At 39.9% G+C, this 13,087-nt stretch overlaps 1 protein-coding gene across 11 annotated transcripts in view; it reads right to left on the reverse strand.

Moving 5' to 3' along the window:
• The window catches only part of NBEA (neurobeachin), a 354,996-nt gene that overhangs the window by 90,411 nt on the left and 251,498 nt on the right, over positions 1 to 13,087 (reverse strand). The window lies entirely within an intron of this gene.

A 13,087-nucleotide genomic window follows, 5' to 3' on the forward strand; every position in this document is an offset into this window, starting at 1 on the left:
AGATTAAGGAGATTTTTAGCATCAGATGTCTTCTTCTGTGTACATAATTACACAGTGATCAAGCCATCTTACAATATACCTTGATAGACATTTAGTTTTCTTTGATATATGATACTAAATACCATAAACCTTTATGCAAAACGTGAGGTAATCTACAACAATAAACCCTCGATTTATACCAGTTTCTGTATAGGGTATTTTTGTTTTGTTTTGTTAATGCTAAGCATTCAATGTCCTAGAAGAAATTGGAGACATCAGTGGATTTAAGATGCTAAAAATGTATATCTAGGTTCATATGATGTTCTGTATGTCACAGAAGCTGCAGCCAGGTGCCCTTAAATGTTCCCCTGGTTGCTACACATAAACACCAAAATTTGGAGTTATGCTAGAAGTGGACCTTTTTAAACATGTAATGTTGTCCACACAAGTTAATGAAACATATTTAAAATCTGTGGAGAAATAAACTAGAAGTATTATTAATAAAGAAACCTTAGAATACAAACAATGAAAAATCCTGATAATACAAACAGGGACATAGATTCTCTCTCTCTCTCTCTGAAACTGTGTGAAAAACCTATTTTTCTGTCATAAAGGGAAACATTCACATGAAAGGAAAACAAGTAGGTTGAATGTGACAGTATGCATAAATATACATGGGCAAACCATATTCATTTGTTTAAGTCATGGAAACAATATATATTTATGTTTCTTTATGCACGGGAAAAGGTTTAGCTTGGAGGTAAAATTATATCATAACATAGCAGCTCAGGATCTGATCGCCTTACTTGCGGTCTGGGCGAAATTCCCCATAGGTCAGATTTATAGGGACTCTTGCTTTTGTTTTCTGCTCTCTCCAGCATGCTACGGCAGTATTCATCCCATCTTCATATAGTCATATTTGGAGAAGATATTGTAGGTCACCAAGTTCAAATTTCTGCTTGATGCAAGAAATCTAGCCTTTGGTTGAATAACAAAGGAGAGCCTATTTCTCCCCATGCAAATTAATTGCATAGTTAAACTCATCTTACTACTCTGGGGCCTTCACATCTTTGAAGAAGTCCTTGGTCTTCTCCAGGCTAAACATATCCAGTTCCTTTAACCTTTCCTCATTGGGCTCCCCCCTGTTAAGCCTACGCTAAAATGGATAGCCTCATGCAGTCTCTGCAGAATAATAATAATAATAATAATAATAATAATAATAATAATAATAATAATAATATATTTATACCCCGCCCATCTGGCTGGGTTTCCCCAGCCACTCTGGGCGACTTCCAACAGAAAAATACAATACAATAATCTACTAAACATTAAAAGCCTCCCTAAACAGGGCTGCCTTCAGATGTCTTCTAAAAATCTGGTAGTTATTTTTCTCTTTGACATCTGATGGGAGGGTGTTCCACAGGGCAGGCGCCACTACTGAGAAGACTCCCAAGAAAACACTCCTACTGGTACAATGATCAAGTACATAATCTGGGAGTGTTCCTTGATTCAACCAAGTCACTGGATGCCCAAGTAGCCTCAGTGGCAAGGAGCGTCTTTTTCCAGCCAAGGTTTTACAAGTCATGCCCAGGCTGAAACCCATGGAGAAGGCTGCTGCTTAATTTGAGCGCAAATAGCGCCTTCATTTTAGTGGTCATTTTTATTGTACCACTATTGCTGTTGGAATATAATTTTAATCTCCAGAATGCTGCCACAAGAGGGCAGAACAAACTTCAAACCTCAGTAACTGAAGGAGGAACCAAAAACATCCCAATGAATTATAACCTTATATTAATTTACACAGTTTACGTGCATGCGCTTGTCTTCATGCACACAGACATCCTAACCCAGGTGTTAAGCTATGACAGTTCTGTAGCCAAAAGAAGGTGACAGAAAACATGATGGAGGTATCAGCATGCTTGGGGGAACTCCAAGGTTTGCAGAAGAAGACAAAAAAATCTAATGGACAATCAGCTCCTCACAAGAAGTGGCACAGGGAGGATTGAGAATGCTGAAAGGTTGGGTGGGGGAAAACTGACAATCATGGGGTAGGGGAAATACAGTGGAAAGTCTTCGGCGGTTCGAATCCCCGCGACGGGGTGAGTTCCCATTGTTCGGTCCCAGCTCCTGCCAACCCAGCAGTTCGAAAGCACGCCATAGTGCAAGTAGATAAATAGGTACCGCTCCGGCAGGAAGGTAAACAGCGTTTCCGTGCGCTGCTCTGGTTCACCAGAAGTGGCTTAGTTGTGGTGGCCACATGACCCGGAAGCTGTTTGTGGACAAATGCCAGCTCTCTCAGCCTATAGAGCAAGATGAGCGCCACAACCCCAGAGTCGTCTGCGACTGGACCTAACCGTCAGGGGTAACTTTACCTTTTAACATCAAGTAACACAACACCGTTGTTAAATAACGTATTGCCTTGTTTACCATTCTAAATCTTTCGAGGGCTAAGGTGATCTACCAATGTAAGTAAGTGGTATGGTTCCCCCCCCCCATTTGTACTTGCGTTTGAGTATCCCACCATACAGACACAGACAAAACAGAGTGTCATCCTAGCCACTGTTTCCCATTTTCCTCTACTGTGGCTTCTGACACACTTGTGTGCTCTCCATAACTTGAGCTTACGACTGAGCATGCTAGGAGTGGTTTGAAAGTTAAGATCCAAGAATTGAAGCAGCCACATTCGGAGTCCTTTGGGTCTTCTCATGGCCATAATTAATACTAGTAATGGAATCATTTAGCCCAAGGCAATGAAATAAAAACTGTTACTAGAACTATAAGTGAATCCTTCCAATGTTTGTGATCTGTTAAAGAGCTTGCATTCCCTCCTCTCCGCCTATTATTAGCCAGCATCCGTCTCATTGCTGATTGCCATTCCCCTGTGGCTATTTTCTGGCCATACCCTGTTGGCAAACATAAGGGTATTGTGCGCATATGGCTAAAGATGGCTCTCTTATCTGACACACATATCCTCAAATAAGCTAGTATCCACATACCCACAGGGTGGGGGTAGGGGATGTGCAAGTCCCAAGCTAAAAATAATTGTAATGTCTAATCTTTTAACTTTTTAGCATCAGGCTAGGTGCTTTCACGGCAGCCTTCTAGAGAAAATCCAACACACGCCAGATGACAATTGCAAACTAATCCCTTTCCTGCTTTCGATTTCTTTTTATGAACTGCAAAAGCAAGGTCCAAGAGACAGCCTCTGATGCATCTCAAGTCCAGTACATGCCTTTCAAACCTAATCAAGAGGGTGTAAAAATGTATATGGAAAGATGAAAGTGTCTTTGCCTTTGTAACATATGGCAAAAAAGCAGGAAAAGGCTGAAAGAGATGTTCCATAGGGGAAGGTTAAGTCTGATGCTAATGCTTATTTAAAATGGTGACAGTCTGGAGTAGTGAAGCCTTGCTGGGCTGCTTTAATTTCTCTCTGGAATAGCTTTCTCCCAACCTTCTGCAGCACATCAAAGTCTCTGGAGCTCAATTAAAATTGGATTATATTGAAATGCTCTGTCTATGGGACTGTGTGCTCACTAACACTTTTCTTTCGGTAATACTGCAGATGACAGTTGCCCATCCCAATTTAAACAGTTGTCATAGAGACCACAAACTAAAGCAGCAGTAACTAACAATACAAAGGAAAGGTAAGTGCTCGGATTTCTATGAATGAAGGGGTTGGCTTTCAGCTGCATTGGATATACCACAAGCCGTTAAATGCAGCTAACATAAAAGGCTGTAATATGCCAAGCATCTTGGCGGAGAGAAGCAAAGTAAATGATTCAAGTAAAGAATTTCATTTGCGCCTAGATAGCAACCCTGTAATTAGACAAGCATTTTGTATGTGGCTATTCTTCCACTACTTAAAATATCCAAAATTAATAGACTCTCTCTAAGGATCAGTACTGAAGGTGGGATATAGACAATAGCCAGCAGTCAGTAAATTGAAGAAGTTAATAATTACTTTCTAATTACCAGTTTAACATAATTGGAGTAATTACTAGGCACAGTAAGAGATTATTCTGTTATTTAATAAAAACAGAAAACTTTGTTTCCAAGTGAATATGTAAAATGGGGAGTACCTTCACGCAATTCAATGAAAATTGAAATATAAACAGAGATTAGACTTCTTTGTATCATTGTATTAGTAAAATGTCCACTGAGAAAACAGAGGCTTATTTTATATGAGATTATATCTTGAGCTATTCCATAGACTCAAGTCAGATAATCATGTTATTCAACACAATGTTCATGATGTACAATGTAAATATAAAACATTTTAAAATAACCCATCGAAATGGGTATGTGACCAGACCTAAATAGCTTTTAATTTAAAATCTTGTTTAATGTTATTATATTGCTTCAAAGATTGTTGACTTATATATATATATATATATATATATATATATATATATATATATATATATATCCCTGTTCTGGCACTTTTCAAAAAAAGCAAAATACTGTTATGAAGACAGCTTATATTTCTGGCAGCCGTACAGAGCAATACATTTGACAGCATAGATTGCAAGTAATGATATCATGTTCTCATGTAAATGGCATGTTTCTGGCACCATAAAAACTCACGACTTTTCTTGTAATTGGCTTACTCAGAGTCCCAAGGTTTTCTTCCCCTTGTCATTGTGCTGATCACCATGGAAATGAACAATTACTGTTAGTTTACTGTATGGCTCTATTTTTCTTTAAAGCCCTGGGTAAGCATGCTCCGTGCTCTCTTGGGGGAGACTGTGTTAGGATTTTGAAGCAGCAACAAGGCAGAGAGCACAAAGTGCAGGCCAAAGGGGAGGGAAGCAAAAATGTGTCAGAAAATCTAAAAAGTGCACAGATCAAAATTTGTCAAAACAAGGACTAGGTTTAAACCAACAAGAAAGGCCCCTACAGCTTGAGCCTTGACAAAGCATGGCCTATTTTATTTATTTTATTTTATTTTAAGCCCAGCTGTAGAAAACACCATCTAATGAACCTGTCTGGGGCTGCTGTCCCCATCCTGTCAGGCATGTCAGGAAATGACAAGCACTGGGGACAGGCCGCCGCCAGTCATAGACAGGCCTGCCAGCTGGAGAGTTCAGCCCCAATCTAATCACACCACCAGAAAATAACTTTTCATGCTTTCAGTCTGAAAAGATGGGCTCAAGAAAAGGGTGGGTGGGGGAAGACTGAAACAATGCCATTTGCTTCAATTGCATATTGTTCTCCAGACAAAAAATTTAAAAGAACTTATCAGCAAATCCATTCATGCTAATTAATATTAACAGAGCCTCGAGTTGGCCATAGAGGCCGACCAATAACAGACCATATTTATCATACCGCTATATCTTGTCTATGGATTCTAAGCTAATGAAAATGGAAGCCCAGCGTTTTCCATTGTATTTTAAAATTAGCTCTCTTGAAGAAAAAAATAAGTACTGTTATAATTTATTGTGATGTCCCACACTGTTTTTACACGGTTGCTTTTTGAGTGCTTGGCACCTACAGATCCATTCATTACACTGAAGCATACCACCTCCACCCTACTTTAGGGAAGCTTCCCTAGGGCAAGTGAAAGTGTTGGCTTGGGAAGAAAAACAATCTGTTTCTCGAGGTCATTAACAATCCTATAATCTGCAAGGCCACGTATGCAAAAATCAGTAACTTTATTCTGAAGGGAAGGACACCAAAATATGTTTTTTTTTGTTTTGTTTTTAAAGCTTCCTAGTCATAATGGCGTATAATTGTTCTGTGCCAGAAAAAGCTGCTATCAAGTAGCGGCTTTACAAACACTTCTAATGTAGTTAAGTTATGTTACAGGAATTTGGAGCCTATCCTATCCAATAGTCAAATACTAAATGTTACAAGATTAACAACCACCATGCTAAATATATATAAGCGTCAACTGATTTTGTCACAGCCCAAAGGGATACATTGTGTGATCAGCTCTCCTAACTCTTTTCTCCTTTAAAGCAGCTATGGAAAGAGGCATAGCTGCCAAGTTCATAGCTGCCAAGTTTTCCCTTTTCTCGCGAGGAAGCCTATTCAGCATAAGGGAAAATCCCTTTAAAAAAGGGATAACTTGGCAGCTATGCCAAGTCAGCTATGCTGCCAAGTCTCCCGTTTTTCGCATGAAACCCCCAGATTTTAATCCGTTTCCCGCTGTTATCCCAAATAGAAAAAAATCCCGGAAATCTCCCAGATTTCCTACCTGCCAGGGAGGCTCCATTTTGGATGCTGCTCTGCCCATGTCTGGGCACCGGAAATTGGGCAGAGCGGCACCGGACATTGCTTCTATGCATGTCCAGACATGCGTAGGAGCGACTTCCGCTGCTGCGCCGCTGCTGATCCTGCATTTTTCAGCGGGAGACTTAGCAGCTATGGAAAGAGGGGCTTCAGATTTTGCATGCAGCAGAGGTGCTTGAGGAGAGAATGTTTAACCCTTCTCTTTATACCATTTCCCCAACTGAAATAGCTCTTCTCTCTGCAGGGCTGGGTGGAAATTTTTTGTTGGTATCTGTCTGTCTTGAGACACAATGGAGTGTGCCTCCAGTGGTGAAGTCAAACCGCTGCGTTAGCAACACCTAAGTGACTTCCCTGGGAAGCAAGCCTGGGCACTGTGTATGGAGATCCTGGGCTGCCCAGACAATGACCCCCATCTCGGCCTCACAGATGTGTTCCAAAGGAAAGCAGAGCTTTCCAAAGCTCTGTGTTCTAAAGGAAAGCACAGCATTCATTTGGCAGTAACTTGGCCACGTCCACGACTGGATCTAATGGTCAGTGGTCCCTTTACCCTTGGCTACAGGGCAGTCATCTTAGGGACTTCACTGCAGATTTGTGTTGGGGTTTCTCCTGAAGATGAGCAGGAGGTTTAGGGTCAGAGTTTTCTGTGTCCTAGATGGGCTACCTTCCCAGGTTGACAAGCCCCATCTGTCCCTTCTATAGCACATGCAGAAACCATTTTCTTGACCATTGGACCCACTATTGGTCTCATCCATTCAATATGCCAGAGCCTGCCTTTGTATGCAGGGGAAGTCCCTAACTCACCAAGGATTTAAGACCCACCAGCTGCCCTCACCTGGTTTAGCCAGCCAGTCAAAACCATTCCTGAGGTGTGGCTGCTGTCACATGTTGACAGCTTCTAGGAACCACAGGTGAGAGCTGAGTGCAGGGTGGGGACCTAAGGAGGATGAATTACCCAACAAGCAGCATGATTTGTCCCCCATCAGAGGTACCACCCCACCCCTAATACCCCTAATAAACTATATACCCCTGGTGTGGAGAAATACAGGTAAGATATTGGCACCTGCCTTTCCCCCCAGTGGAAATGAAAAATAAAGATTTAGACATGGCTATTCCTTTCCACAGTAAGTGATAACTTCCAATTCAATGAACAAAAGCTATTTTGTTAAATATCTCACATAGTTTCACACCCTGAAATATCAGCATAAATAAATTATACATGTTGTATTCAATCAAAACCAATTTTCTCACAGGAACTTTACATCATTCATTGTATGCAATTATCCTCCAAGATCCAGTTACTAAAAGGGGGTGGCAATTGTGATATGTGCTTTATCAGTGGCTTTCATAACTATTGGCTGTCCCCAAAGGGATACACAGATTAAAGAATCCTAAATTCCTTTTTGGATTCACAAGGAAAACATGCTGTACTGGTCATTGTCTGATGCACACACACACACACACACACACACACACACACACACTTTCACTTGCCATTCCATTCCCTCTCTATTTCTAATACCCTGCCCACATCACCTTGAACTGTCTTCTTTGTTTGGAAGTAAACCTAACTTCTTTTTCTACTGCCAATGTATGTCTCAGGTGCTCAGTCACACTGAGAATACAGTATAGTTTTATTATTGTGTAGGCCTGTGTGCCTAATGATAGATGAAGGTATTCTGCTAGGAATAGAAACTTTCCAGAACAAGTGTAAACAAACTGTAAGGTATGCACATTCTGATATTTTAGAAGTTTGTAATTCTGCCAGATTTTCCTCATAGGAAGAACAGCTTGCATCTAATTATTGCCCTGCCAACCTTCAGTGCTTGATGCAAAGCTTGGACCTTGCTCAACAAGCAGTTCAAATAAAATAAAAATAACTAAAATAAAGTGAAGTCCCACCTCACCAACCTTTAGCAGCTATTTGAGAATGTCAAGAAGCATGTGGATAGGGTTGATCTGATAGACATTATATAGTTCAGTGATGGTGAGCCTTGGCACTCCAGATGTTTTGGGAGTACAACTCCCATCATCCCTGACCCCTGGTCCTGTTAGCTAGGGATGATGGGAGTTGTAGTTCCAAAACATCTGGAGTGCCAAGGTTCGCCATCACTGATATAGTTGGACTTTCAAAAACCTTCAGACAAAGTCTTCACTGAAGGCTGTTGAGTAAACTTAGCACTCATGCAATAAGAAAATTACAAGTCCTCCAATACTTTAGGAACATGTATCAGGAAGTAGTGGATAATCAAAAGTAGGAGGAGTGAGTGCTATTGTGCTCAGGTCTTGCTTGGGGGATGGGAGAGGAGGTATGCAGGGGACTGTTGTGACAAGATGGAGGAGAGAGCCGCCACTTGCCATTTGAGGGCATTTGGGTGCAGGCCTCTGCTGAGACTTCCTGGAGAAAGGAAAAGGATGGTGGAAACTTCCAGTTTCTTGTAGAAGCATCTTACGATCATGTACAAGAGCAAAAAAAAAATTCCAGGCTGGCTGATGTAAGTGGAGGACAGAGAACCTCTGATAGATAAGGAGGGTGCTTCATTGGCTCTGTGAATGGCAAAGTCCAAGTGGCGTTCTTTAGTGTTGGTCCTCCTAGAGACGAAACTGAAGAGTCCACATTTGGGATCTTTAATAAGTTCATAAACTCAGTATCAAGAGAGTAGAATTAGTTAGAAATAGATGATAGCTTCTTAACTTGGAGTGGCGAATCCCATTCAGATTTGGATACATTCCTTAGCAGAGCTAGAACTGGAACACCAGAGTTAGAAGTTTTAGGTTCAGCTGGCACCACTGCTTCCTCAACATGGATTTGCAGAAAATGAATCAAACAAGCTTTATTTCTCTTTTACTGTAACATAACCTTCTTGATAATGAAGAATCAGTAAATGCTTCCTATAAGAAGGCTTTCTACACTTTCTCATATGACTTGTTGTGAAGGCTCCAATAGTCTGTCATCTCCAGATTTGGTTACAAAGCAATGAGTTCATTTCATCATGCTAGTAAATTGTTGGATAAGGCTGACTAAGAGCTGCTTGAGAGTGAAACAGATGCCCTCAGGAGGTGGTGGAGTCTCCTTCATGGAAGGTTTTGAAGCAGTTGTTGGATGGCCATCTGCAATGGATGCTTTAATTGAGATTCCTGCATTGCAGGGGTTAGACTAGATGACTCCCAACTCTATGATTCTAAGGCCTTTCTGAACCTGTTTTGGAAGTCTAGCTGCACTTGCTGATCAGCAAAAATAGGACTAATTTCACCAAACTCACAGTGGGTTAAGATAGTTGAATTTAGGTTTCATTGAAATCAATGAAAACTAAGTTCAGCTAAGTCTGATATAAGTCAGGTATCTGTTTAACTCTCCACCCCCAATAACCTATAGTAACAAGTGTGGAAAAGAACCCATTGATACAGTTGATAATAAACTGAGCATGAGTAAGCAATGCACTCCCACTGCAAATAAGACATCATAATAATGAGTTACATTACTGGTTGTTCAATCTTATGCATGTTTACTTAAAATTAAGGCCCTTTGTATTCAACAGGGCTTACTCCCGACTTTACGGAATTGCAGTCTAAGGGTAGTACAATTATTCCCACTCTACTCTGCATTGATAAAACTGTTGCAGCAGTAATGTGTTCCATTCTGGTTACTGAAGTCCAAGACCCACATAGATAAACTGGAAGAAAGCAGACTAACAAAAATAATCAGAAGTCTGGCTTACTTAGCTTGAATAAAAAGAAAAACTGAGTGAGAACTAGATATGGACTTCAAAGGGGGTCTTTAAAAACTTTTCCGATTGCTTTCAGGAAGGGTAGAGCCAAATTAAATTACAAAAAAATACAGGCTGCTATTTTGATGCCATTGACATTATGTGGACACTGCAAAAACCTTTCATGCATGAGCAGCACTGATCCCAAAGTAAATACCCAGTAGTCTTAAAGAACTTATTTTATTGCCTACTTTGGATACCCTAAAAAAATGTCTGCAAAAATAGACAGGACATTTGGAAGAACTTTTGAACTCTTAGAATGGCAAAGAATATGGTACAAAACCTTCCATGATACTTATTGATGATTGAAATAAAATCAGTGTTTATGATTACGACTGATGACAGATTGACAATTTATAAAATATGATCACTCTAGTCACTATAATTATTACTATCTGGCATTATGTTGCATGTAACATTTTTCCAGCAGCAACAAAAATAATGGATGATAATATTCAGTTGTTGTGTCATGCTTGTGTAATAAACTTCTACTGGTGGAAGTGGAACTTTTCCTTCTGATCCTCCCCCTTGCAGTCTGCCATCTTTGCAGAATTGGGAAACCCTCCAGAGCAGATGGAAGATAAAGGGAGATGCAGGGGGGAGAGTAGAAGAAATTCCACCACATCCACTGGTTAAACATTGGATCTTGCCCAATATCTATATAGGGAAAGTATGCATATATCTGTACATACAGTATGTGACTGTCCTTCACTAAGGGTGCATGGACTAGGAAGGCTATGCATGCACCAATCCCTGTTTGGTCAATCTTGGAAGATAAGAGCAGTATGTAACCAAGAGATCCTGAAGCTGAGGCTCCAATACTTTGGCCACCTCATGAGAAGAGAAGACTCCCTGAAAAAGACCCTGATGTTGGGAAAGTTTGAGGGCACAAGGAGAAGGGGACGACAGAGGACGAGATGGTTGGACAGTGTTCTCGAAGCTACCAACATGAGTTTGACCAAACTGCGGGAGGCAGTGGAAGACAGGAGTGCTTGGCATGCTCTGGTCCATGGGGTCATGAAGAGTTGGACACGACTAAACAACAACAACAACAACAACAATCAAGAGGAGGTAATAACAGCAAAATGAATTTTGCAGGAGCTTGCATTGTATAGTCTGACACATGATGTAGCAACCTTGCTGAGACTAAGAAGGTCTCATGTGTGGTCAGTACTCAGCTGGGAAACTTCCTTAGAACCCTGTATAGTTCTAAGAGCGGAAGCAAGGCTAGATAAGGGAAGAAAATGCACGTTTTTAGTTGTGAATTCAAACATTTTTTAAAAAATACAGGTTTAGGGAAGCTTTAAATGTTTGATGGATTTCTGTATTTTAATGTTTTGTTGGAAGCCGCCCAGAGTGGCTGGGGGAACCCGGCCAGATGGGCGGGGTATAAATAATAATAATAATAATATATTATTATTATTATTATTATTATTATTATTATTATTATTATTATTATTATTACATTTCCAAAAGAGATTCCACACATGCGAGTATTTCTATCGCAGGTCATTAACATATTTAGAAAGTTGCTCCTTGTTTTTTCAGAGCCTGTCTGTTGATATAACTGTGTTGATTTAAAATGGCCATGGTTCCCTTTTTGGCCATAACCTAAAACAGTTAAGCATGTTTAAATAAACTAAAACCAATTATCTTACACATGCTTAGCTCACTGTTGGATTGTGACCTTTATTTGTTAGCTTGATGCCTATCTTACTTTTAGATTGCAGGGATTGCATGATTCTCACTTTATCTGAGTTGTGATGGATTTGACCACTGGAAATGGCCTCAATGGGGTTCTTTTCACCAAATGGAAAATAAAATCCATTAGGAGAAAAAAAAGAAACAAAGGAATATTAGTAACCCCAAATGAATGGAAAATTTATTTTATCTTTTCTTTGCAAGATGAATCACGTATATGGAATAACCAGTTAAAATATTGTTTATATGTAAGCATATAGTTTTGCCGCGCACAGTATCTGTATTCAAACTTCTAATGTACTGTTTGTCATTAGCTTACATATTGCTGCCTTACAGTGGCATTATTCAATTCATTTCATTCATCCAGAAGCAAAGAAAGCTCTGACCTCCTGACCCCAATTTTCACTTAAAGAAACAAATTTCTTTTTGCAAACAAATTCAATTTTTCTCCTGTCAACCTTTAGCCTTGCTTTAAAATATTAAGCTTTCCCCCATTATAGTAAGCAATCAGGTTTCCACTATACAAATTTAACATTAATCTCTACTTTATAATTTGGTGAGAATGTTACCTTCATTTTATTCAGTACTGCCAAAAGAATACAAGTAGGTATACCCTTGCAATCTTCAAGCACACGCTGGAACAATGGCACTCGCAAAGCTATACTTTTAGATTTAATTGCCTTTTAACATTTTGCAAGGTGAAACAATCAGCTGAGTAGAGGATACGGCTCTCTTTAAAAGGGAGGAAACATGACACATGGAGAACAAACTCTGTTGATGAAATATAAATGTTTTCCAAAACAAATGGTTCCACAAGGCCACAAAGCAGTTGTTTTGAGGCAGGAATACAGAGGCCATTTCCCCACCTTCAGTTACTACCACTTTCTATCATGAAAATGAGGTGCAGGTTAGAGGTTACGGGTGGGAGGCAACATAATGTCTTTTTTATTTCTCCCCCAGAGCAAAACTCTCCCAAGATAGTAATGGGATTGAAATCACTCTGTAGCAAAAGGGCAGAAATGGCCACATAACTGTGTCTGTATTACTATGCCAAATTAGATTGTATTCCTAACTCAATCTTGTTCTTCAGACATTGACTTTTTTTTTCAAAGTACCTACGGTACTTCTGACATCAAACTCTTCTGCTTGCAGTATAAAATAAATATGTGGCTAACTTGAAAAAAAGATAATTTATTTTTAAATATATGTTTGCTGCAGTCCAAGTTCCATGAACACTGTTGCTGCTCCACCTTCCTGAATTCCTTCAAGGTAAGGTAAAGGACCCCTGGACTTTTCTGAGCTGTTTCTAAAAGCCAGGGGACTCATCATAGCATAGGATGTGTCATGAGGAACTGCAGTTGTAAGAAGAAAACATAGAAGCCCTGATATTTCAAGGAATTTCTTAGGTGTTC

This window comes from Zootoca vivipara, chromosome 4 (assembly GCF_963506605.1).
Source record: "Zootoca vivipara chromosome 4, rZooViv1.1, whole genome shotgun sequence".
NCBI lineage: Eukaryota > Metazoa > Chordata > Lepidosauria > Squamata > Lacertidae > Zootoca > Zootoca vivipara.